At 45.2% G+C, this 23,048-nt stretch overlaps 1 protein-coding gene across 1 annotated transcript in view; it reads right to left on the reverse strand.

Annotated features, from left to right (window-relative positions):
* immp2l (inner mitochondrial membrane peptidase subunit 2) overlaps window positions 1-23,048 on the reverse strand; it is a 208,388-nt gene that overhangs the window by 135,775 nt on the left and 49,565 nt on the right. The gene's annotated exons all lie outside the window — the stretch shown is intronic.

Genomic DNA, 23,048 nt, shown 5'->3' on the forward strand with positions numbered 1-23,048 from the left:
GCTGACAGCTTTAAACAGGGAGTCATTAGCTTTGTATTTTATGAAAACATCATATGGGGATGTCTTGGTGTTTATTATTCGTATTAAAAAGTAGAGAACCACATCGTTACATGTGGAAACTGGATCGTAGTCATGAACTCCTGCATAGGAAACAACAGGAGGCTTCCAGCTGCTCTTCAAAGCTTTCTAAAACGGCCAACGTGAGGATGCTCTGACATCCCAGTGAGCAGGTTAACGAGATTTGATGGTGGTGTCCAAATTGGAGTTAACACAGAAGCTCAGGGATTTTCTAACCTGCGATAATGTGCTCCTGACAACGAGCTGATCAGACCATGCACAGTCGCTCCTGAGATCCTGGTGGAAACGTGCGACACAAAGCAGCAACAGGAGTGTTATAGCACTGCAGCATCAGTAGGTCCTCAGAGGCAACTGCTAATGGTGTCGTCCTTTTCTGTCTCTGCAAAGTTTCAAAACTGCTCACAACAAACCAGAAGACTTTTGGTTTGACTCTCAGGCTCGTGTCTGGCGCTGCGCCCTCATACAGATGGATGACAAGTGGCTGCAGAGTTTCAACAGTTTGCGCTGCCCATGTAAGAAGAAAGAAGTATTTATAGCACTTAATAATAATTCTGCTTAAGGAAGTGTAGGAAGAAATGTAAGCACTGAAATCAGCTTGTAGCAGCCAAAGCAAAAGTACCATCCTGTCACCGTCTGGGCTGACAGACTGTGTGGAGGTGGAGACGAGTGAACCCAAAAGCAGACGCGTGGAAACCAAAACTTTGTTTAGGATCGCGTTGAGTGATCCAAAACAAAGGCAGGAGGAAACTAAGGCAACACTTACTGGACTACACTGGGAAAACTAAACTCCAACTGGAACACGAAGCCTGGACGTGGAACTGATGCATGTGAGAGGAAACCAACGCAGGCACGAGGAAAACATCCAAACACCAAACTGCAGTTCAAACAAGGACCTTCCAAACACTTCTGAGTGCAGAATAAAGACAATGCATTAAATACAAATGTAAACTTGTGGCAAAGCGCTTGAAACAATAAATTTGTGCCATTGCAGAAAGTGCTGAAAAAGCTCCAAGCAAAGCCTTTCCAAACCAAAGAGGGAGGTGCAGGCGTGTCTGTGGTCTCTGACCCCGATCCACACCTCCGGGTAGAGCAGGGCGACACGACCAAAAGTATTTATCACGATATACATTTGAAAGTTTGCGATAACGATATAACTGACGATATAATTGACACAAGACAAAATACTTTACAACTCCACAACTTTATTAGTGCAAAAAAAACCCATCAATGTATTTTCACTTAAACAAGCAGCTGTTTTATGTGCATTAAAGTTATATAAAAATGTAACAGTGCAAATGCAAATTCCTCGCTGACAGTTTAACCAAAAGGCATTTCCAGTGGAAACTGGCCGACACATCCTCAGCATAACCCTGTATAATATCCACAACACTTAAAAAGAGGTTATACACACACAGTACGGTAACATTATGTTGAAGCACAGTACGTATCACTCCGCGAGGCTCCGCCTACGACAGCCGTAATGCTCCGACAATCCATCAAGCGGTGCGGCTTCGTAGCTTAGCAAAGTCGTACTGAAACATTTGACAGATTTTCGAGCACCGTGCACATAAAATCGTTTCGAGGTCAGTAAACACAACCAGAGTTCATACATAAGGCACACGGGATTATAAGGGGCTCTGTCGACTTTCAGAAAAATCAAAGGATTGATTTTAAGTGCGCCGTATTTTCCAAACAACACGGTAATAACGACGGCCCGCTAGCATGCGCTACCAAAAATAGTGCTTTGTTGTGTATCTGACGGACAAAAGCTAAACCAGTTCCACACCAGTGAAGCTGCAGCATTTTTACAAACCAGTTCTGGTTCATGGTTTCATTCAACGATTTGCTTTCGCCGCCATGCTTTGTCCGACGTGTGCGTTTGAAAACAAAAGCGCTGCGCATGCGTGTTTTACTCATATTCTATCGCCATATTTCATTTTTCTATCGTTGCCCAAAATCAACCGTGAACGGTATGATATGGCCCAGCCCTTCCTCCGGGTTCGGGATTGTTTCATCATTTGTGCTCGACTGACAGCACCGCCTCTGACTCAGCACATCTCAGGTGCTTCACTATTCCCTCGGCAAATAAACGAATAACTGGCATCCAAATCTGTCTCGTCTGGTCTGTTTGCCTTTAAACCGACACATCATCGCCCTTTCACAGATAAAGGATAAAGCTATACGACCAAACAGGCCATTTTTCACACTTGTCACAGGGAGACAACATACTGTGAGTTGGAGGTAAACCCCATAATAAAAAGGTACTCGTGCTGGACTGTTCACTGGGAACTGTGGAAGTGTGATGGACGCCAAACAGTCTGAGAAGTTCGGGCACCAGCTCTGCCTTCAGATCATCACATTCAGTTAAATATTCCCAAAATTGTGTTGCGCCATATTCCATTTGTTCCCTGTTTTACACTATTTTATGTAAAATGAGACATAAAATTTAAAAACCACTGAATTCTGTTTTTATTTTACGTCCCACTACTTTTGGACACGGGGTTCGTACAGGTAGCTCTGACAAATGGGCAGAAACGGAGCCGTTTTTATGCACCTTGCACAACATGTCATCCACATATCACGATGTAATGAGCCTGCCTTCAGTGCCAGCAGCACGGCCATCGCCTGCTTTGTGCGCTGATGATGTTTAAACAAGACGACTGCGTCTCCTCAACGATGAGATCTTCAGCTGCTCTCTTAAATTATTCACTTAATTCATTATGTTAATTAATTAACTTGATTAACATTGAAGTATTTAAGCAACAGGTGAGCCAGAACCTCCCCGAACACTTCGTGACCTCCACCTCTCCCACTGACAACATGGCGCTTCAGACTCAGATATCCAACTGGAACATTTTACCATGGAGTCGATGGGGGCTGACTAACTGTTGGAGGCGGCCTCAAGTGGACATTAGTGGAAGTGCAGCATTGGGCACTTTGTGGAGCTTGCAGCTAGCCAGCACCAGAATCTGCTGCTATGGTGGACTTTGCTGCCCCCAAGCTTGCTGTTAGAGTCATTATACAAACAATGAATAACACTAAAAGTATTTTTAATGCTGGAAACACTGTGCACATAGAAAGACTGATAGAAATGACATTTAACAGCAGGGATATTGTTAACATGTGGCCTAACCGTAAACAGCAGCACGTATCGTACATCACAAAAGCATCTGATCTGACCAGTCAGTTTAACTGGTGGAACGAGAAGGCGCTGGTGGCTCACAAACTCTTCACAGACACTCTAGAGTACTCGCGTAACAGGCGAATCTCCCCAAAACAGTTTGCGACCTCCACCTCTGCCGGTGGAAATTCACATCCACCCCTACAGGTGAGCCAGCAAGCACCGTGCCAGTCACTGTCCCCCTGGAGAAATCACACCAATTGCCATTTGGAGAATTAATTCAGTGACCTATGGTAATTTTAAGATTCATTTGCTCTGTGCTGGCTGTGCTCAAACTAGGAATGAGAGCCGCTCTCTTGTCTCTTCACTCATGCAAAATTCATTGTGGATAATCACCTCCAGCCCCACCCCTCCAAAACACAAAAAAAGAACATCTAATAGCAAAACCTTTCCTTTAGCGGTGTGATAATTAAGATCAAACATCGGATCAGCAGCCACCTCCGTTTGTTTGGCTGCGCGCTGCACAGACGGATCAGTCTGTGGCACCTGCAGAGGCCAGCGCAGCCTGGCCCTCCTCACAACTGCCCAGAGCGGCTTTTTGATTTGGCTGCAGTGACCTCGCTGCTGCAGGTCGATGCTCCAGCGGACCTTCAATGGTACGTAATGCCCGACGTCTACTCTGAGCTCCGGCTAACAATGAAAGAGCTGAGGGAGACGTCTGACTGCAGGGATGTGCAAACGTTAGTTGGGACATGTGTGAGGACGCCTCTTAACACTACACTAATTGGTCCAGAGGGGGGCGCTTCGTCAAAGGTCAACGCTTTAAGGCTGAAAGAGCTGCAAAAGATTCCCGGGTGATGCCTTCAGGCGCTCTGCAATTTAAACAATCACACTGACGGACTCGTCGTTGATGAGTCTTTACAAATTTTGCATGCAATTCTGATTCTTTCATTTTAAATATACAGTCACACAATATTACAAGTTATTGAAGATTCATAGAGTTGTGCTACAGCAGGTCACGTCTCGTGTGCTAAGCCTCCTTTATGTTCACGTGCAGATGCGAGTGATTCATTTGGTACGACTCAGGTTGTCGAAGGACGTCAGCGATTAAACTGGCTGCTGCTGTTGTAACAGACTGTAAACAGGTTTCTTCATGCTGTAAAGTGTCAACATGTGAGTCTATGGGCACCGACTCACTTTAGGAGTAATTTGCACTCTTCTCTTTGCTGCTCCGTCAAGTGCAGACTTTGCATTTCCGTCCCAAACCAAGGTTTTTATACGTAGCTGCTTGTTTATTGTAAATCCATTTAATAAATGAGGTTCCTGGTGTGATCAAGCCCGACAGCAGCGGCCATCATTCCTCACAGTCTCCCGCAGCAGTCATTACTGTGTGCTAAAGACATCTCAAATTCACCTGCCAATGTGTTCGTTCCACGGCAGTGATCGAGTCACAGTCAGGTGTGAGGCAGGTAAACAGGCGGCGCGCTGACAGCAGCCCCGTGACGAGCGCTCACACAGGAAGCTTCATCAAGGAGAAGCGTCTCCGAGTGAAAACATAAAACCCGACCGTCTGTGCGACAGCGAAGCTTTCTGTCAAAACAACAGCTTCCTGATGACAGCACAAACTTTTATTACTGTCGGTTTCCTTCTGAATTCGTTAAAAAAAGAAAAACAACATTTTTGGTTTTTTAGTAAACAGGAAAATATCCCATGGCTAATGATGGCGGCGGCGCCGTTTGATGTCATCTGGGATGCCGAGGAGAAAACCCGAGTGGTTTCCATGACGGTGGACGATTATTCATTACCTCTGAGACTCTGTCACACTCACACGTGCCCGACTGTGCTTGTATCTCTGCGAGGACTCTCGCTGAAATAACGCATCACCCGAATCCTAACACAAACCAAGCCTGCGCCATCAAACGGCCCTTTGAAGTGAGTGAGGTCCATCCCTAAATGTCCTCATTCCTGCCGTGTAAAATAGAGCGTTGTCCCCACAAACACAGATGCAGACATGCAAGTACAACACATCCACCACACAGATATGACAGATTTGTCTTTTACACACAGAGGAAGGCTCGTGCAGCGCCTCGCTTACAGTTCATGCAAAGAAGAAGAAATTAACCAGCGGTTGCCCAGTGGTGGACAGAGACCGAGCACCCCGCACCTCTGGTGAATGTGAGTACAAGAAAATAATTATTATAATATGATGTGTTAAGTTTGTTTAGATCACAGGAATAAGGAAGGATTGTGTTTTAGTTTGGCTTAGCTGTAGCCTGAGAGTGTGTGTAACTGTTTAGAGAGGAAGTTATGGACACTGGGGGTCTGCTGCCATAGAAGGAGACAGGAAGCTGCAGTTGGGGGTTGCTGATGCTTGTACCTTTAATAAAAGTCATAATTGCCATAACTTAGGTAGGTTAAGTAGGTTTGCAGGAGACTTTGCTTATCTGTAAATGTAAGACAACAAGAGGCCAATGGCCCAGTGGATGCAGAGTGGGGTCCTCAGTGTTTGTAATATGTTAACTCTGTTTTCTAAGGCTACGTTCACTCTGCAGGTCTTAATGCTCAATTCCGATTTTTTGATCAAATCCGATGTTTTTGTCTGCTTGTTCACACTACAAATAAAATGCGACAGCAAACGCGCTCTAGTGTGAACGCTCAAAGCGCCGCATGCGCAAAAGAAGACGTCACACACAACGCGCTCTGTTTAGACCCAGAGCAACAGCATGTTTGACTGATGGCCCTTAATATAAATACTTCGGACTTTACGTTTCCCAATTTTTGCTTTGAGTTATTTTGTTATTTACATAATGATGTAAATAACCTAATAATGATCCTTATTGCTGTTTCAGAGGAGCGGTGCTTCAAAGGATAGCTGCAGATTTCTGTCAGAATCTGCAGATTATACAGTACAAATAAAATGTTCACGTCTCTCCAACGTTGTCTTCTCAGCAGTTTCACTGGATGGACAGGAAGCATTCGCGATGTCTTCTCCGGCGCTGATAGTTGGCGTCTGTCTTCTCTCAGTGACGTAAAAGACGGATTTAATGCGACCTGACCGTTCACACAGCAGTCGCTTTCTAAAACATCAGATATGTGTCGGATTCAGCACCACATACGAAAGTGACCCAGATCGGATTTGAAAATATCGAATTTGTGCCGTTCACGCTGTCACACCATGATGGGATAGATGGTCGCAGAGGGTCAAAGAAGTCGGATTTGATGCGCTTTCACCTGCAGTGTGAACGCAGCCTTTGTTCTAAGTCACGTATACAGAGACACACACACAGTGCTTTAACTGTTATGACACACTCACACCTACATGCACACTCACTCACGTGCTCGTGCATACACACAGACACAGAGTTTGCAGCACACCATGGGGGTTTTATGATGGGGGCGCTTCTACAAAACTGTGTTTCAGTGGAAGATTTTGCAGAGGGACACCGGCCCGGCACATCTCCCCTTCTAGAAGATGCATGCTTAAATGAAGATGAATAAAGATGAACAAAGGTTTTGTGAAATGACTACTGAGTTCCGGTGCCGTCTCTGGATCCTTCGAGGAAAAAAAAGGACCGGGGTGAAACTGATTTCGTAACATTAATCACGTTTGTGCAAGGTGATTGCACAGTTTACCTGGTGGAAGGAAACCTGTCTCCAATCAATCTCAGTTGAATTTGGACCAACCGGTGAGGATTTACAAATACCTGCAGACCGACTGCAAACATCAGTCCGTCTGCACCGATGAGCACAACTCTTCACTGATGAGTTGCCAAACGGTTGTATTCATCTATAAAAGCAAAGTGCTGAGCGTCATTTTGGAAACAAACTGAGGTCCTGCAGCAACAACACAGCTATCTGTGGAGGAAGTTCTGTTTTAGATCTGCGAGATTCCAAGTGGAGGAAACGCTCTGGCTGCAAACTGCTTTACACAGTGTTTTGTTGGTGCTGCTTTCACCTGCCCGCAACCAAAGTCTGGATCTTGAGAACTGTTCTCAGAGACCTTTCATACGGCACGAGAATAAGACAGCGAGAAGCAGAAGGTCAGCAGGAGCATTCAGCAGCAGCCAGCTGTCATAGTAACAGCAGACAGGTTTGCATCTGCAGAGAGAGATCAGAGCCATTTAACACAAAACCAGCACAGGCTGAACGATTAATAATAATTTCTGTGCCGGTTTTCCTGATGATGCTAACAGAATTCCTGCTGCAGTTCGGACTCATCGTCACCATAAACTGAACCTGTGGCTCGGCTCATATGATCAGCAGATATTACAGGCAGGGCGAAGCTGCAGGCCCCGATCGTACGCTGAAGTAACTCACTGAGATCTGATGGCGGGAGGGAAGAAAATGAGTTTGACAGAAATGTAACCATAGCAACAGCAGCAGGTAGCATCCCTGGATGGAGACGGCACTATAGAGCAAAACGAGACTGCAGCGAGAGGCTTTTAGGGACAGCCTCTGTGTTCAAACTGATGGTTTGGAGTGAGCAGAGCCAAACAACCAACAATGAACAGATAATACAAATAAACTCTTTGTGAATGCCGTCACCTGACAGACACTGATGAGCACCTGTGGGATGCACCTGCACGTCGATGGATCCAACCAGCTGCATCCTCTCATCCAGATGTGGATCCAAAGAGAACCAACACCATGGCAACCAAGATGCTCACCTCGCAGCCTCATAAGGAAACTGATGCATGGATCTAAAGTAGCTGCACCCATCCGTATACGTGCTGCACACAGTCTACAGCTGACACGATTTCCGTTCATTTGGATCAGACTGCCAGCATACAGACTTTGATTTCACTGATGGCCATCATCAAGCCTTTTCTCCTGTTATTCTTATTTCTTAATTTTGTTCATCGTTTTCGGTTTAAAGCAAACAAGCAGCCGATATTTAAAAGAGGTTGAATTTGTCAGTAGGCTGATGATAAACGGACCGACTGGATCACAAATAGTCGGGACATCATCAGATCATCTCTTCCTAGGCAGGACTTTGAGCTCCGCCTGAACACCGAAGCACTCCGCTCACATTGTGTTTCTTGTCATTATCCTCTGAAGCTTATTAAAGACGACTGCTCGCTATGGAAAGACTCGCATTTAATTTCACACCTTTCTACCTCAGCTTACATTCACACCTCCCTGAGTGATAATTAAATCACAGACGCACACTTTAGTCACGGTTTGCACTGAAACCATCATTTCAGCTTTTGGTATTTCTGTCCAGAGTGTGCTCATCTTTATTTGTTTACATGTTTGTTAGTCAATGAATGCTGCACATCACTGATTTACCCGTGTGTGTGTTTTACTGAGATTTTACTCACTCTGGTACTGAACCTTTGAATTACTGAATAATAAAACACAGTGTTGCTTCAGCTCATTGAGGTTTGCTGCATTCGTTCATGCACAGCTCTCTGAGCTCTGCAGCAGCTCTGTTCTTCTCTACTTCAGTCGTTCTGTTGCAGACCTGCTGCTGTGCTGGGATCTTTGTCCTGTTGATGACCCGGTGTGATCCGAGCTTCAGCTGTGGGACACACGGCCTCACACTGACTCTACAGAGGAGCTCATGGTCCACTCAGATCATCATCCGTCCTCCAGCGTGCTGACCATGGCTGGCATAGCTGGACTGGCCATCGGGCATACCGGGCATTTGCCCGGTGGGCCGCTGGCGATTTTTTGTTTTCATGGGCCGATGGATTTTTTTTTTTTTTTTTTTTTTTAGGAAGGGTATATATAACGAAAGGTGTTGGATTGGCCAATTGGTCATGATCGACTCTGAGCTGGACCAATTACAGCCGAGGAGGCCGGATGCACCCTCCCCCTTGTTTAGCAATCACGTGATTTTCGCGCTTTGCATGCCGGGAACTCGTGGCAAAACAATCCAAGTACCGCATCAAATGCAAGAATTTGCAGCACCGCAAAACGTTCATTCTCCGGTTCCAATACCTTCTTGTTTTTTCTTTGCCGCACAAAAAAGGAATGTACAAAACAAAAGGAGAACAATGCTGGTCCGTACAAAGACAGACTCGACGAAAAGACAAAGAAAAGATACGAGGAAAAATCAGAGTGAAAGGGTCAGACCCTTACGAGCACACAGAGGGACAAAAGACGTTAGCGTGCTGCCCAACTTTCACCACGCTCATATTTATAATTATACGGTTCTTGGAGTGAGTGCACACACTCATGAAGTTTAGTAACTTCCGGTCACTGCAACAAGCCCAGGTACAGTTTACCGACGGATGGGTGCAGGACCTTGAAATGCACCGTGTAGAACGAAAGACCATCGTACGTATCATAAGTTTACCAGTCTCACAAATCGTCGTCATAAATACACATTCCTTAACCGTTTATTAATATAACCTTTGAGCTCAATGGTAATTAATTAGTAGTAGAAATAATTTCTGGTAGCATTACAGAAATGTAGCAGTGACAATAATATTGTATGTTGTAATCGCACTGGGCAATTAGTGATACAAAACAACTGTTTTATCCTGTGAATAAAAGTATATGTTTTTGTCAATGTACCATAATAACAGAAGCGAAACGCAATATTGTGTCAGGACAATTCACTGTTTATGCACAATAAACAAAGGAGCATAGCGCGACAATTTCTGTTCAGCGCCAGACTTGCTGGTAACATATATCACCAATTATGTTAAGAAAAATGACGCATTAACTACTACAAAACTCTGACCTTTGTGGGAATGCTTGGAGCAGACTAACCTGTGAGCTGGAGTGTTCTGAGACGTTACATTTGGTATATCCAGACCATCCGTCGGCTCTTACTTCGGAAACATGGCTTAAAAAATTTCTCTTCAACGACATAATCCGATAAAAAAAAAAACGATCTCTTTACCCGTCGGCTTCCCGTGGCTGTCATGCGACCGGCTATTGCAGTTAATAATACAACAGCTTCTTGCCATTTTTTGGGTTTCTTTTTATCGCTGTGTAACTGATTTCAATTGAAAGCCTGCGTGCGCTAGTACCTCTTGCCACAAATTCCCAGAATCCTTTGCGGTTTTACCCCTGAATGACGTCACATTTCCAATCTTTATCCTGGTGGGCCGGTCTCTAGTCAAAATGCCCGGGCCGATTTTTTGTCCCAGTCCAGCCTTGATGGCTGGTAATTTTTCTCTTAAGTCCTATGGAAGCAGTGAGGGCTGACTTGGTGTTTATTGCAGAGTCGTATCAGAAATGCCTTTTTCACATGACGGTAACTGTCAAATCTCCAGATATGCTGTAGCGTTGTTGACAGATCATTGATTCCTAAGGAGATGATTCACCGTGCGACACAAGATTAAGCCACACGATGAAAAATGCCCCAGGCAGGCTGAGATGCAGAGGACCTCTTCCTGCTTCCTCGTCAGTTTCGAGGAGATAAGAGAAGTGAAAAAAGGAGATTTGCAAACACCTTAGAAACTATAATTCATCAATCATCCCAAATCGTTCTTGCTGCAGTCCGGACGTGCTGTACGCATCAAGTTATCTGACTCAAATGTCACAGAGCAGAGGGTCCCTGCACTTTTTCTTTTTGTCCTGATCTCACATGAGCAGGAACCCAGATTCTGCTCCTGCCGACACTCGCTGTCAGTAAAGATGAATGTTTGAGACCTCACAGCGTCTACCAGTGACATTACAAATTCCCCCTCTCCCCGCCTCGCTGCTAGGCTTTGTTGCCCGAGGTGTGGTCCTCCCCGAGTCCTCAGAGAGCCCGAGTCACTGATGTGACGAACAGGCCTCAAAGCTTTGGCGTGAAGCCTCACGCTGCTATCTTTCATCTGAGCCAGGCAGCGGGGAGTTTGGAGGCGATGCTCCGCTTAAACGATGAAATATGACCCGTAGCCCGAGGCTGCTTCCCCCCTCGACCCCCTCCCGCAACAACATCCAGCTCTCCTCGACAGCCCTGCTTTAAACGTGACGAATGACAAAGGCGCACCAAGGCCAGCTCTGTGGTAACACAAGGACCCCGAGTATCGTGTGAGGAATTATCCCGCTAATCTCTCAATAAAAAGTGACATGCGGGCCTCAGCTGGCGACGCATTTATATTCCACCGATGCTGTGAAAGTTTCACGCAGCCTCTGACTGGGATGACCCACAGTCTGGAAACTCGAGCATCAAATCGTCTTCTCGTGGCGCATGAGGCGAGGGCGCGCAGAGAGGAGGAACCCACGTGAAGCAGATGAGCGCTCGCCTCGTCGGCGTCTCGGAGCTTCTTTCTTCTCGCTGCCACTTATAATAATAATAATAATAATAATGGATTGGATTTATATAGCGCTTTTCGGGACCCCTCAAAGTGCTTTACAATTCCACTATTCATTCACTCTCACATTCACACACTGGTGGAGGCAGCTACAGTTGTAGCCACAGCTGCCCTGGGGCAGACTGACAGAGGCGAGGCTGCCATATCGCGCCATCGGCCCCTCTGGCCATCACCAGTAGGCGGTAGGTGAAGTGTCTTGTCAAAGGACACAACGACCGAGACTGTCCGAGCCGGGGCTCGAACCGGCAACCTTCCGATTACAAGACGAACACCTAACTCTTGAGTCACGATTGCCCACTTCCGCTCGTTCTGTGCGCTCTATACCAGATCTGTCAGTCACATCAACCTGGCTGCTTCCTCCTCCCGTCTGTAGAGTTTCACCAAGTTACCAAGGCAACGGACGGATGCTGCTCTATCAGTCTCCTCTTCCTCCCTTCCCTTGACTTCAGTCATCCGTCTCCTGCGGCCAGAGCAGAGGCAACGCAGACCTCGATTAAAACGACTTTAGGTCAGCGGTCCCCAACCCCCGGGCCTCGGACCGGTACCGGTCCATCGTTTGGTACCGGGCCACGAGAGTTGAGGCTCAGGTGTGAAATGTTTGGTTTTCAGGGTTTTGATCGGTTTTCAGCGTTATTTTGTTATCGTTTTTATCGTTAACTCAGTTTTCCTGGATCTTTTCACGTGTGTTATATTTTGTTGTATTTATCCGCGACACCTTAAAGGCCGGTCCGTGAAAAACTTTGTCGGGCATAAACCGGTCCGTGGCGCAAAAAAGGTTGGAGGCCGCTGCTTTAGGTGATTCACACGCTGTGACAGTAGCAGATGGATGAGGGACGGACGCTCCGCCACGTCGATTGGGAAACACTCACTGTTTAATGGCGCTGTCACTGTGCGTTTGACTGTCCAGCACGCGGATGAACAGCCATTCATTCATGCTGTGAACTGACTGTTCGAGCTCAATCAGTCTCAGGTTCACCGGTTTTACACAGACAGCCTGCAATCATCTTGTTTTGGGGTGAACGGTCCTTTTAAAAGTACATTTATACCTCTTGCCTCTGGCCTTGGTGCCATTTATCCAGCTGGATTATTTTAGTGCGACTTGCTCAGTTTTGGAGCCTGTGGACGTTTCTGACTCTCTCCCTTTAGAAAAATGAAACTAGACGTTACTGGATGGCTTGTTAAACGGAGCAGAATTACTTCTTTTCAAAAATCACGACTTCATTTCTTTCTCTTTGCAGAAGTTTCATTTAAGAACAACTGTAACATTACTGCTCCTTTAGTTCGGCCTAATTTTAGTTCTTTCCATTTCCATATTCATTAACGTTGGTTTTTAATCTTTGCATCCTGTCTGTTTAAATCAAACTGCGGAGATGCAGGATCTTCCTTGGACACGGTTACCGCGCTCTCTGTATTCCCGTCCAGGCCTTGAGGGCGTCCAGGAGGCCTCTTCTTTCCATCCATCAGCCTCCTGGGGTGTGACTGGCATTTCCACCTTCTTTCATTTGGACGCCAACGATTTCCTGTTCCTGAGGCATTGATTTCCATTTGCATTGTTGATGGACGCGCAGCCTCTCACCAGGAAACACCAAAGTTTAACACTTTGCTTCGGTTACTTGTTTTAGCCCCCACATAGCAAATCAAATGCATCAAGTTTTATTAATCAGATGAAAACACATCTCATTCTTTACTCTTCAAAACATAAAATTTAATACAGCATCTGGAAGAATATTTTTCTCATTGGTAAAAGCCCAGGCCCATCACAGGTGACCCCTCACACCCCGCCCACCACCTGCCGCCGCGCTCAGGTGGGCGCCTCAGGTCAATCAGTTCTCTTTTGACTGTGACATACACTGAGTGATATCTGAGAAAATCATGGAGCACTTCCATCGCTGACTTGGATGTTTTCTGTGATTAAAGTGGTGAACGTATCTAGGATAAAGAACTGAGGGGAAAAATGATAAATTCAGAGACTTTAAAATTTGAATTTTACATAAAATAAACAGAGTTTAGTGTAGTTTTAGGAACCACGAAGAAAGACATCCACACATCATTCATCGCTCCAGTTTTAGTCTTTGGTCTTAAAGTAAAATAAAAAGTAAGATATTAAAATGTTCTGAGAGAAACTGAACAGAGGCTCCATCGGATGCAGATGATTCTGCCGGAGGTCACTTCCTGTTAAAAGCGAGGTTTTCCTTCATAGCAGGATGTTCGGGTTTCTCTCTATAATCAGACGCTCTTTACGTCACAACATAAAGTGCAATGAGGTGACCGTTGTTGTAAACTGGCACTATATGAATAAATAAACCTGAATGGAATTTATTATTATTGATGGCAAATCATGTCCTGGATCGAATTCAACCACCAAAGCATAAAATACAAAGTACACAATGGTGACGGACGCAGAGAGAAAAGCTTCATCGCGGCCGTCTAAAAAAGGCCTTGAAGGTTGAATCGTCCATTTCGGTCTGAGATTCTGGGCTGAGCCACCACACACATCCAAAAATACAAACTGACCACGTGACCGCTCAGCGCCGGCCATTTATCAAAGATTTCACTGCAGAAAAACAGGTGAAGCTAAACTGAGTGTTAGAGCAGCTCCCAGTGAGCAGGAAGGGGGACGCCAGCCCATCCTGGGTCTCTGAACCCGACTCCCTGCTGCAGTAACGTGATAAAAACAAGCACCGATACACTGTGATCGGCACAACAGAATAAAATAGCCTCTTATTGTCATTGTACGTGTACAACAAACTTCTAGACGCCAACAAACAACAATATTCTTGCATTTTCTACTTTTTGCTTCAAATGTCTTCTTTGCATCCGTGGAAAAGGAAAAACCCGTTTTTAACTTGTTTAAATGTTTTATTTTGTTCGGACACTGGAGGAAATATTGAGATGGACGCCCACTCAGCAAATAAACTTCACTCGTCTGTCATCTCATCATCAAGTCTTACCCCAAAATCAAAGAAGAAGAATCTTAAACAGCTTTTGTGGGAAAAAAACAGTCGAGCAAAGTCACAAATCCATAAATCCACATCCATGTTTATGCTTCCACTTTTAATTCCGACTTAAACCGAAGAACATTAAGCTGGAGGTAATCCTCCGAGTGCACGGACGCCATCAGCACGTCTGTATGCCAGAGCTAAAAGCCAGCATTAAAAATATGATCTTAAATTTACTTTATTTTATGTCATTTTAATTTGTCATCATTACCTTGAGATGAACTGCTGGGAGCTGTGATTTAATGGGGCGCTGCTACGCTGCATATCGCACTGCAGTAAATGTCTCGGCTCTATAAAACGATGTATTGATTCAACAGTAAAACTACACTCAAAATTCCACTTCTTGGTTCTATAACTCACGCATATAAAAGGAAATTCCTCCACTAATTCTTCATGACGTGTGGCTGCACCTGATGACAGAGTGAAACCAGGTTTAAAGCAGGACTCCTGTGCAGCGCGTTCACACTTTGTTTGATTCTCTGCTCTGGTTTTAATGCAGCACCACCACAGGACCAATTAACGGAACTGTGTTAAAACGCTGGCGACACAAAGCCTGCTGGGAGCTCGGGGGGGCGGGGGAACGCCTCCTGGCAGCAGAGGAATTAGCCTGGATCAAAGCTCGTTTCCAGCGCTGGCTTAAAGGATGTGGAGCAGCTGGGACTTCCAGCTCATCGCCACATGTTCAGCTTAAACCGTCGCGTGTGTGGCGTCTTCTTTGCGTCTGGCCTAAACAGTGCAAAGGTGCAACATCCACTCCCTGGATGTTCACCGGTGTCAGTGTGGAGGCTCTGCACACTGACACTGGTGGAGATAGTGGACTCTCATAGGTACCTGGGTGTTCACCTGAGTAATAAACTGGACTGGAGCCACAACACTGATGCTCTGTACAGGAAGGGTCAGAGCAGACGCTACCTGCTGAGGCGGCTGAGGTCATTTGGAGTCCAGGGAGCGCTTTTAAAGACCTTCTATGACTCTGGTGGCATCTGTCATTTTTTTCAGTGTGGTATGTTGGAGCAGCAGTTTATCGGCAGCTGAGAGGAAGAGGCTGGATAAACTCATCAGGAAGGCCAGCTCTGTTCTGGGATGCACCCTGGACCCAGTGCAGGTGGTGGAGACAGAAGGACTCTGGCCAAAATAACATCTCTGATGGACAGAGTCTCCCAGCCCATGCATGTAGATGTTGCTGCAGAGCTGCTTCAGTGACAGACTGCTGCATCCTCGATGCATGAAGGAGCGTTTCTGCAGGTCCTTCCTCCCTGCAGCTGTCAGACTGTACAATCAGAACTGCTCCCAACAAACACAGATGTTTACATGTGCGCTGTAATAACTTCTACTGTTGTAACTGCACATTACTTTTCTCAGCTTATATATAAACTAACTTATTGGAAGTTACATGTCTACTTTTTAATGCACAGGTACAATCACACAATCTGCACTTTTCTACTTATTCTAAATATTCTTAACTAGGGCTGCTCGATTAATCGAATTTTAATCTCGATTATGATCTGAGCTTTCAACGATCATTAAAAATGACTGAGCCGATTATTAGCCCCTCCCTCGTGCTGTACTCTCGCGCTGCTCTGTGTGGCAAATCGAGCGCACCTCTCTGTGTTTCGAACACGTGTCACAACAATTTACACCAGCGGTCTCCAACCTTTTTTGCGCCACGGACCGGTTTATGCCCGACAATATTTTCACGGACCGGCCTTTAATGTGTCGCGGATAAATACAACAAAATAAAATCAGTACCGGTACCGAAAAAAAGAAGATTTATTCATAACACACGTGAAAAGACCCAGGGAAACCGAGTAAACGATCAAAACGATAACAAAATAACGCTGAAAACCGATAAAAACCCTGAAAACCAAACATTTCACAGCTGAGCCTCAACTCTCGCGGCCCGGTACCAAACGACTCACGCACCGGTACCGGTCCGAGGCCCGGGGGTTGGGGACCGCTGATTAAGAGGACCCGAGGGAAGCTCGGAAAGCTGAGCAGAAGTTATTTGGAGAGGAGAGTGACTGCTGTTGGTTGAAAAGAGGTAAAAACCTTCAGTGGTGTGGAAACATTATGGGTTCAGTCAGACGTGGATCAAGTAGACACAGTGTGTAAACTTTGCTACAGTGTCGTAGCTGCACCACAGAGCAACACTGCAAAGTTCACTAAACATAGATGTTTACATTTTTCATTTATTTCTTATATTGCAAACATTTGCACTGTTATCAGTATTTGCACTGTTTTATATTATTTTATGACAATCTTTAAAGTCATTATTCAACACATTGTTATTGTTAAATAAATATCATCAAATAATCGAGATCTCAATATCAGTGAAAATAATCGTGATTATCATTTTTGCCATAATCGAGCAGCCCTATTCTTAACTATTTAAACATCTTTCAGTGTCCTGCTCTGTCTGCACACTATCTGTACGCTAGTTTGAACAACTCTGCTCTGGTAACTGTTGTCATGATGCAAATATGTAACAATTGTGTTTTTTTGTTTTCTGTTCTATGTCCTGTTCTTTTTGTATATGTGTGTTTTTTTGCTGCTGATACAACCAAATTACCCGTTGTGGGACAATTAAAGGATTATTCTATTCTATTCTATTTTATCCTATTCTATTCTATCCTATTCTATTTTATCCTAATCGCCTTGAAAACCTTTGAGAAGGAGGGTTTCTCAGGTGTAGCACTTTAACTGGTAGCAAAGCACACACTGTGCGTGATGAGCACATGACTAAACGGAGCCAGCAAACAGAAACGCCTTAAAGTGCCGAGTTACAGCTGAGCTCAACTCTGCCGGCCTGACATTAATAAAGCGCTCTGAGGTCATACTGGGCTGGGTTAGTCACTCTGTGGCAACATCCACATTTCCAATGTGGGATTTTTATCGTGTATTTATGCCAAAAAGTTGAAACGACATCCTGATAGAAAGAACTTTTTCCCTTTCTTTTCCCACCTGCTTCCTTTAAGTGTGTCGCTCCCTGCAGCGTTAACGTACAGCCTTCATCGTGCCCTCAATATGTCAACTGACTAACGGGTGCTGGGAGGGAGGCATCCGCCGCCACTAAACGGGCAGACAAGGAAACATTAGAGGAGAGCCGTGTGCTGCTTTGATGCCAGTACGAGATACTGGGAGGAAAACAAAGAAGGCGCCGTGTGGTTGGACGCTGACGACGTCTCCCGTATTAGCCAGCATGCAGAGAAGAAAGGACACAGACAGAAAGAGAAATAAATGGGTTTGCCTCCGAGTGTTTTATCTTTTAATTGCATCAATATCAGGCGTGGATAAGCATGTGCAGGCAGAATATTAGGGCAGGAGCAGATATTATGTTGTCTTGTATGTAGCGCTCTCCATTTGTAGTCTCATCCCACGGCAACTACATCACTGAGGAGGAGCAAACGGCGGTTTTGGTCGAAGTAGTTCGACAGCAACAGGTGTGCGACTTTACTCATCTTGATAATCGGTCACAGTTACACCTGTAATCATACAGAGGTCTGATTACACTCTTTGATTTGATCGGTAACTGAAGTACCGGCTGTAGGATGTCCAATCAGGGTTCTCACAAGGAGACAGCGTGGTGACCAATCGCTGGACAGCAACCAGGCAGGCCAGCAGGGGTGGGGTTTAATCCAGCTGTGGCTCAAAGAAAGCGCGTGAGTACTTCAGAACGAGAGTCGATGAAAAGCAAACATAAATTTAATGATTCACTTCAAGTCAGGTCCTCAACAGGAAGCCGTCATTGTTTGCTCTGGACTCTGAAGTTAACAACGCATTAGCAGCACATGAGAGTACTTAGAGTTTAAAAACGATCCAGTAGGTGAGGAGTGTTATAATGTAGGCGAGAGCTGTGATTAGTGTGTTCAGCGGTGTTGTTAGGTTGCCTATGAACAGGCTTCAGGGAGGCTGTGGGAAGATGACAGTTAGCACCTGCCACAGGCTAATCGCTGGGACGGGGTGAAGCGGACTCTCGTACTGGTGTTACAGGAAACAGGACTCACTAAAAGCCACAATCTTGAGGTTAACCAAAGTCAGTGACAATCCATCTGTCAGAGCAACAACTGGGATTAACTTTTGATTCTGCAAAGGAACCTGAACCTGAAGGTGGAGACCTTGGGTGGGTTGGTGTGCAGCTGGTGGCTGAATACATAGCCCTGTGGGCTCAGGTGCTGAGTGACAGTGGGGGGGATCTGAAGGTAAACAGTACATGTGTACAGAACACATACTGCATGTATTATATAGATCAGGTGTGCTCCCAGCAGGTAAACTGAGCTGAATGTCTCATTCACTGCTGAGAAGCTGAGAAGTGTTTTTGCTTCTTTAAGACTGAAACCTCTGTGGGCCCGTTTAATTAGCCCGCCTGTAACACCAGTTTAATGGAAATCAGCTTCAGAGCCCAGCATGGACTCATGTGCCGTCTCTCAGATTTGGGTCTCCTGCTATTCTCCACCAACTGTGCTGGAATTATACTTTGGCAGCAGGACAAAGAGCGGACTCTGGCTCGTTGCGTTAGCATAAACGTGTGTCAGCATTTCACTCGGCGTGCTTACATGCTGTTTGATCCAAATCAGCAGTCTCCAACCTTTTTTGCGCCACGGACCGGTTTATGCCCGACAATATTTTCACGGACCGGCCTTTAAGGTGTCGCGGATAAATACAACAAAATAAAACTAGTACCGGTACCGAAAAAATATTTATTCATAACACACATGAAAAGACCCAGGAAAACAGAGTAAACGATAAAAACGATAACAAAATAACGCTGAAAACCAATAAAAACCCTGAAAACTATACATTTCACAGCTGAGCCTCAACTCTCGCGGCCCGGTACCACACGACTCACGGACCGGTACCGGTCCGAGGCCCGGGGGTTGGGGACCGCTGCTCTAAATGATTATTTACCTTCAACAAAGACAAGAACACATAATTAGCTGTGAAGAGTTTCTCGTTCGCGGACGGCAGCCATTACTGAACGCTTGATGACACTTAATGATCAAATCAGATGATTGGTGGGTAAGTTCTGAACACAATCTTCAAATTCATCCATTTATTATGCCGAGCTGAGCTAATAAAGCTTCACGTCTGGAGATGAAGACTGGAAACAATGAAACCATGCACTCTTGTTCTAAAAGCAGATCTAAAACGTTTCTATCTAATTTGATGAACTTCATCCAGGTGTCACAGCAAGACACCTTTAATGACCACCTGAGACAGGTGAGGAGGAACGTCACAAACACTCTTCAGCAGTAAACCACAGCGACGAGGTCCCTCCGCTCTCTGGTCTTCACTGTACTACACGTGATTATTCACTAGCCAATTAGCAATCAGCAAGGCCATAAATCTGAGCTCTAAGAAGATGTGAATACTTCATTTCCTGCTCTGCTGAACAGGAATCGGATGAGAAATAAATATATAAACGTAGCGGGTGAACACAGACACCGCAGCCATTCCGCTCATTTCCTCGCTCGCCCTCTCTTTTATGAAATGTGTTGAAGGAGGCAGCTGCTGTCTGACGCATGACAGCAGATTAAACCGTGTGAAGCTGTGCGATCGTACCGTGAAGGTGTAGTGACTGCCGCGGGGAAGTAAAGTCCAATTAACTTGGTTTCCATTAAACTGAGTTTCAGGCGCAAAAGTAGGAAAACATCATTTTGTTATAGAAAAATCAAACGTTCTTTCAGGTTCATCCTACGAGTGAAATCGTGTTATTTTTATGGTTTCTGAGCCTTACAGCAGAAATCCAACATTGTTTCCTCTTCCTGTTTTTGATCAGGTCGCTCGTCTCAGCCAACGCCGGGTTAAAAAAAAAGCCTTATATCCACAGTAAGCACCGCCTCCTCGAGCTTCTAACCAGTAATCTGCGATTACTAATCGAGTCTTTGTTATGTAAACAATCACATTTAAAGTGTGCGACAGTGTGGAAACAGGCGTACATCAACCCTACTGATGATCTTTGAACTTTGTTATTCCCAGGACATCAATTATCACCAGTTTGTCAAAGTTGCTGGTCACCACCATGATGACAAGACTCTGTCACAGCTGGAGAGGCATGAAGCTACTTTTTGCACATTCCTATTTTTGCAGTTTTTGCACTTTATGTAGTCCTGTGCTGTACCACTGCACACAGTTGGAATGACAATAAAGCCACTTGGCATGAAGCGAAGCTGTTGCTGGAGGACGCCTGCAGCCGACGGCGCTTGCTCCTTCTTCTCCTTCTCGTCTTTGGCCTGTCGTTGCCGCTGGTTGGTGTTTGGCAGCGTTACTGGTCGTCGCTGTTGTTGGCCGGTTGTGTTGGTGTGCTGTAAAGGTTGCGCTTTGTGTGTCAGTGCTACCGTGCATGCTTACCGCGTCTATATTTTTATAAAAATCTACAATGTTTTCCTCAACACGATAAATCTTTGACACCTCACAAACAAAACATGAGCAGTAATTAAATTAAGACTGTTGGTTAATTATTATTGAAAGTTTCTTGTGGTGCAAGATTGGAATGAAACGAACCAAACAACCATTGAAATACAACATTAAACTTCTTCCCTGTTATCGGTCTCTAATGTTACGTTACCATTAGCAGCCTGCAGGAGGACATGCGTCTGCTGCCCATCAGCCTCCTAATGTCTCATTTTCCTGCTGTTTTCACTTGGAAACACTCAACCCATTATTTCTATTCAATGGGGCACAGTGACCTGCATTTAATACGGTTATAAGAACCTACTGGTATTTAGAGGCGGCCACCTACTGGTTACATGTGTGACACTGATGAAGAGTAATAACAGTCATTTAAGGCTGAGAGCATGAAAAAGAGTAGACATCTACCTGAAAGGTGAAATGGTTTTAAAAGCACGTCACACGTCTGCTGAGCACCTCTCCGAGACGACTGGAGAATTATTACTCCACAGATACTCATCTTAGTGCAGGGATATGAAACTTCAAGTGAATCTGAGAGCAGGAGTCAGTTTTTCCAATTATTAGGAGGCAGATCCTCATAATATGTGTTACAGTAAAAGACACTGACTTTATTTATGGCTGAATTCAGCTGATAGGTTTTTAAGTTAATGAGGAAGTACTGCAGCTCTTATAGATGTGAGATCCAATAAGCTGATAGCGTTGTTTTGGTGGGAAATCTCACAGACCAACGCGACTGGATAAGACGAGCTTGCACTGGAAGAAAATGATTTATACTGAAAAACAAAAACATCTGACACAATCTGGGGAATCTTGTTTGAAATATGTGGAAAGTTTAATTGGACTCCAAGACCCAAAACAGCTTTTTGTCATTTTATGTCTCAAAATTCATCCTAAGTGTCGACCTTTAAAATAAACTGGGCTGTGCACGCCCACCCATCCAGAGTTTGAAACGCATTAGTGTGCTGCTCAGTGAACACCTCGGTTACAATACTACGTTTAGCAAACCCCTCGTAATTTTCTTTGAGTATGAATGAATATCACTGCAGTGGTGTTACAGAGTGACCTGTTCTGCTGGGAGTCGCCTCGTTTAGACGAAGGAAACCAGCTGCTGTGGCATCATGAGCAATGCTTCACCTCTTTTTAAACAGCGTGCAGCAAAAACGCAATTTGTTGCAATAACTGTTATTCCAGCTCCTTCAGTTTGAACTCCTTCAGCACACGAGCACGGCGCTCATTTCTTTGACTCCCTTCGTTATTTCCGCCTCGCTGTTTTCACCGGGTTTCTTCTCTCCTGTCGTTTGCATCTGTATTTGAGACGCTTACAGAAACCCCACAGGCTTTTTGCTTCCTCACCTCAACAGTCTACGCCTCAGAAAATAATAATTTTAAGAAACGACTAACTGAGACTTTGACACGTGTCCTGATCTCTGGAGACGTTGGAGAAAGAGGCATGTAGGTATAGAGAGATAACAAGAAAGAGTCTTTGCGCTGAAACGACAATGCTTATTGAAATTACTGTTGAAGGATGAAACGATGCTCAAAGAGCTGCAGAAGGGGGAAGATTTTAGTTTCACACCTCAACCCTCTCAGGCTCAAATTAAACTTTTTGTTGCTATGCACGACCGAGTCCTGCAGTGGTGCTTCTGAGTAAAAAAACTCGTATGTGGGGTGATCAGATTGTTAGTTTTTACTGTTGCAAATCGGCAACGTCTGCCTGGAGAGGGTTAAAAGTCTCAGTGTGCCGTAGGTGCTGAAGATTACAGACGTGGGAATGAAGCCCGTGATTATAACAGTCAGGCTTACATTTCATCTCATTACGATAATAACCAGGGAATGAAATTAACACTCGAACGTCCTGTTGGGGAGCCCGTGAATACCCTCAGGAGCTGAGACACGTCAAATCTGTGCTGCGTTACCTGCCACAAATCTCCACAGTGGGAAGACGTTTCCACACGTCCTCTTCTAACAACACCAGCAACCCCAGAAACACGACTGAAGCCATGTTCAGCGCGCCATGATTCGCAGAGACCCGACGCGTAAACGGCACACGTCACAATGCAAAAGCACGCCCTTCTCATTTCATACGTGTAGCCCAGGGGTGGGCAAACTTTTTGATTCGTGGGCCACATTGAGTTCTAACATTTGACAAATGGGCCGGAACAGGAGTAGATAGATGGCATGCTT

The sequence above is a fragment of the Diplotaxodon limnothrissa genome, linkage group LG7, assembly GCF_057381915.1.
Source record: "Diplotaxodon limnothrissa isolate DT_005_m linkage group LG7, D_limnothrissa_male_GT1.1, whole genome shotgun sequence".
NCBI lineage: Eukaryota > Metazoa > Chordata > Actinopteri > Cichliformes > Cichlidae > Diplotaxodon > Diplotaxodon limnothrissa.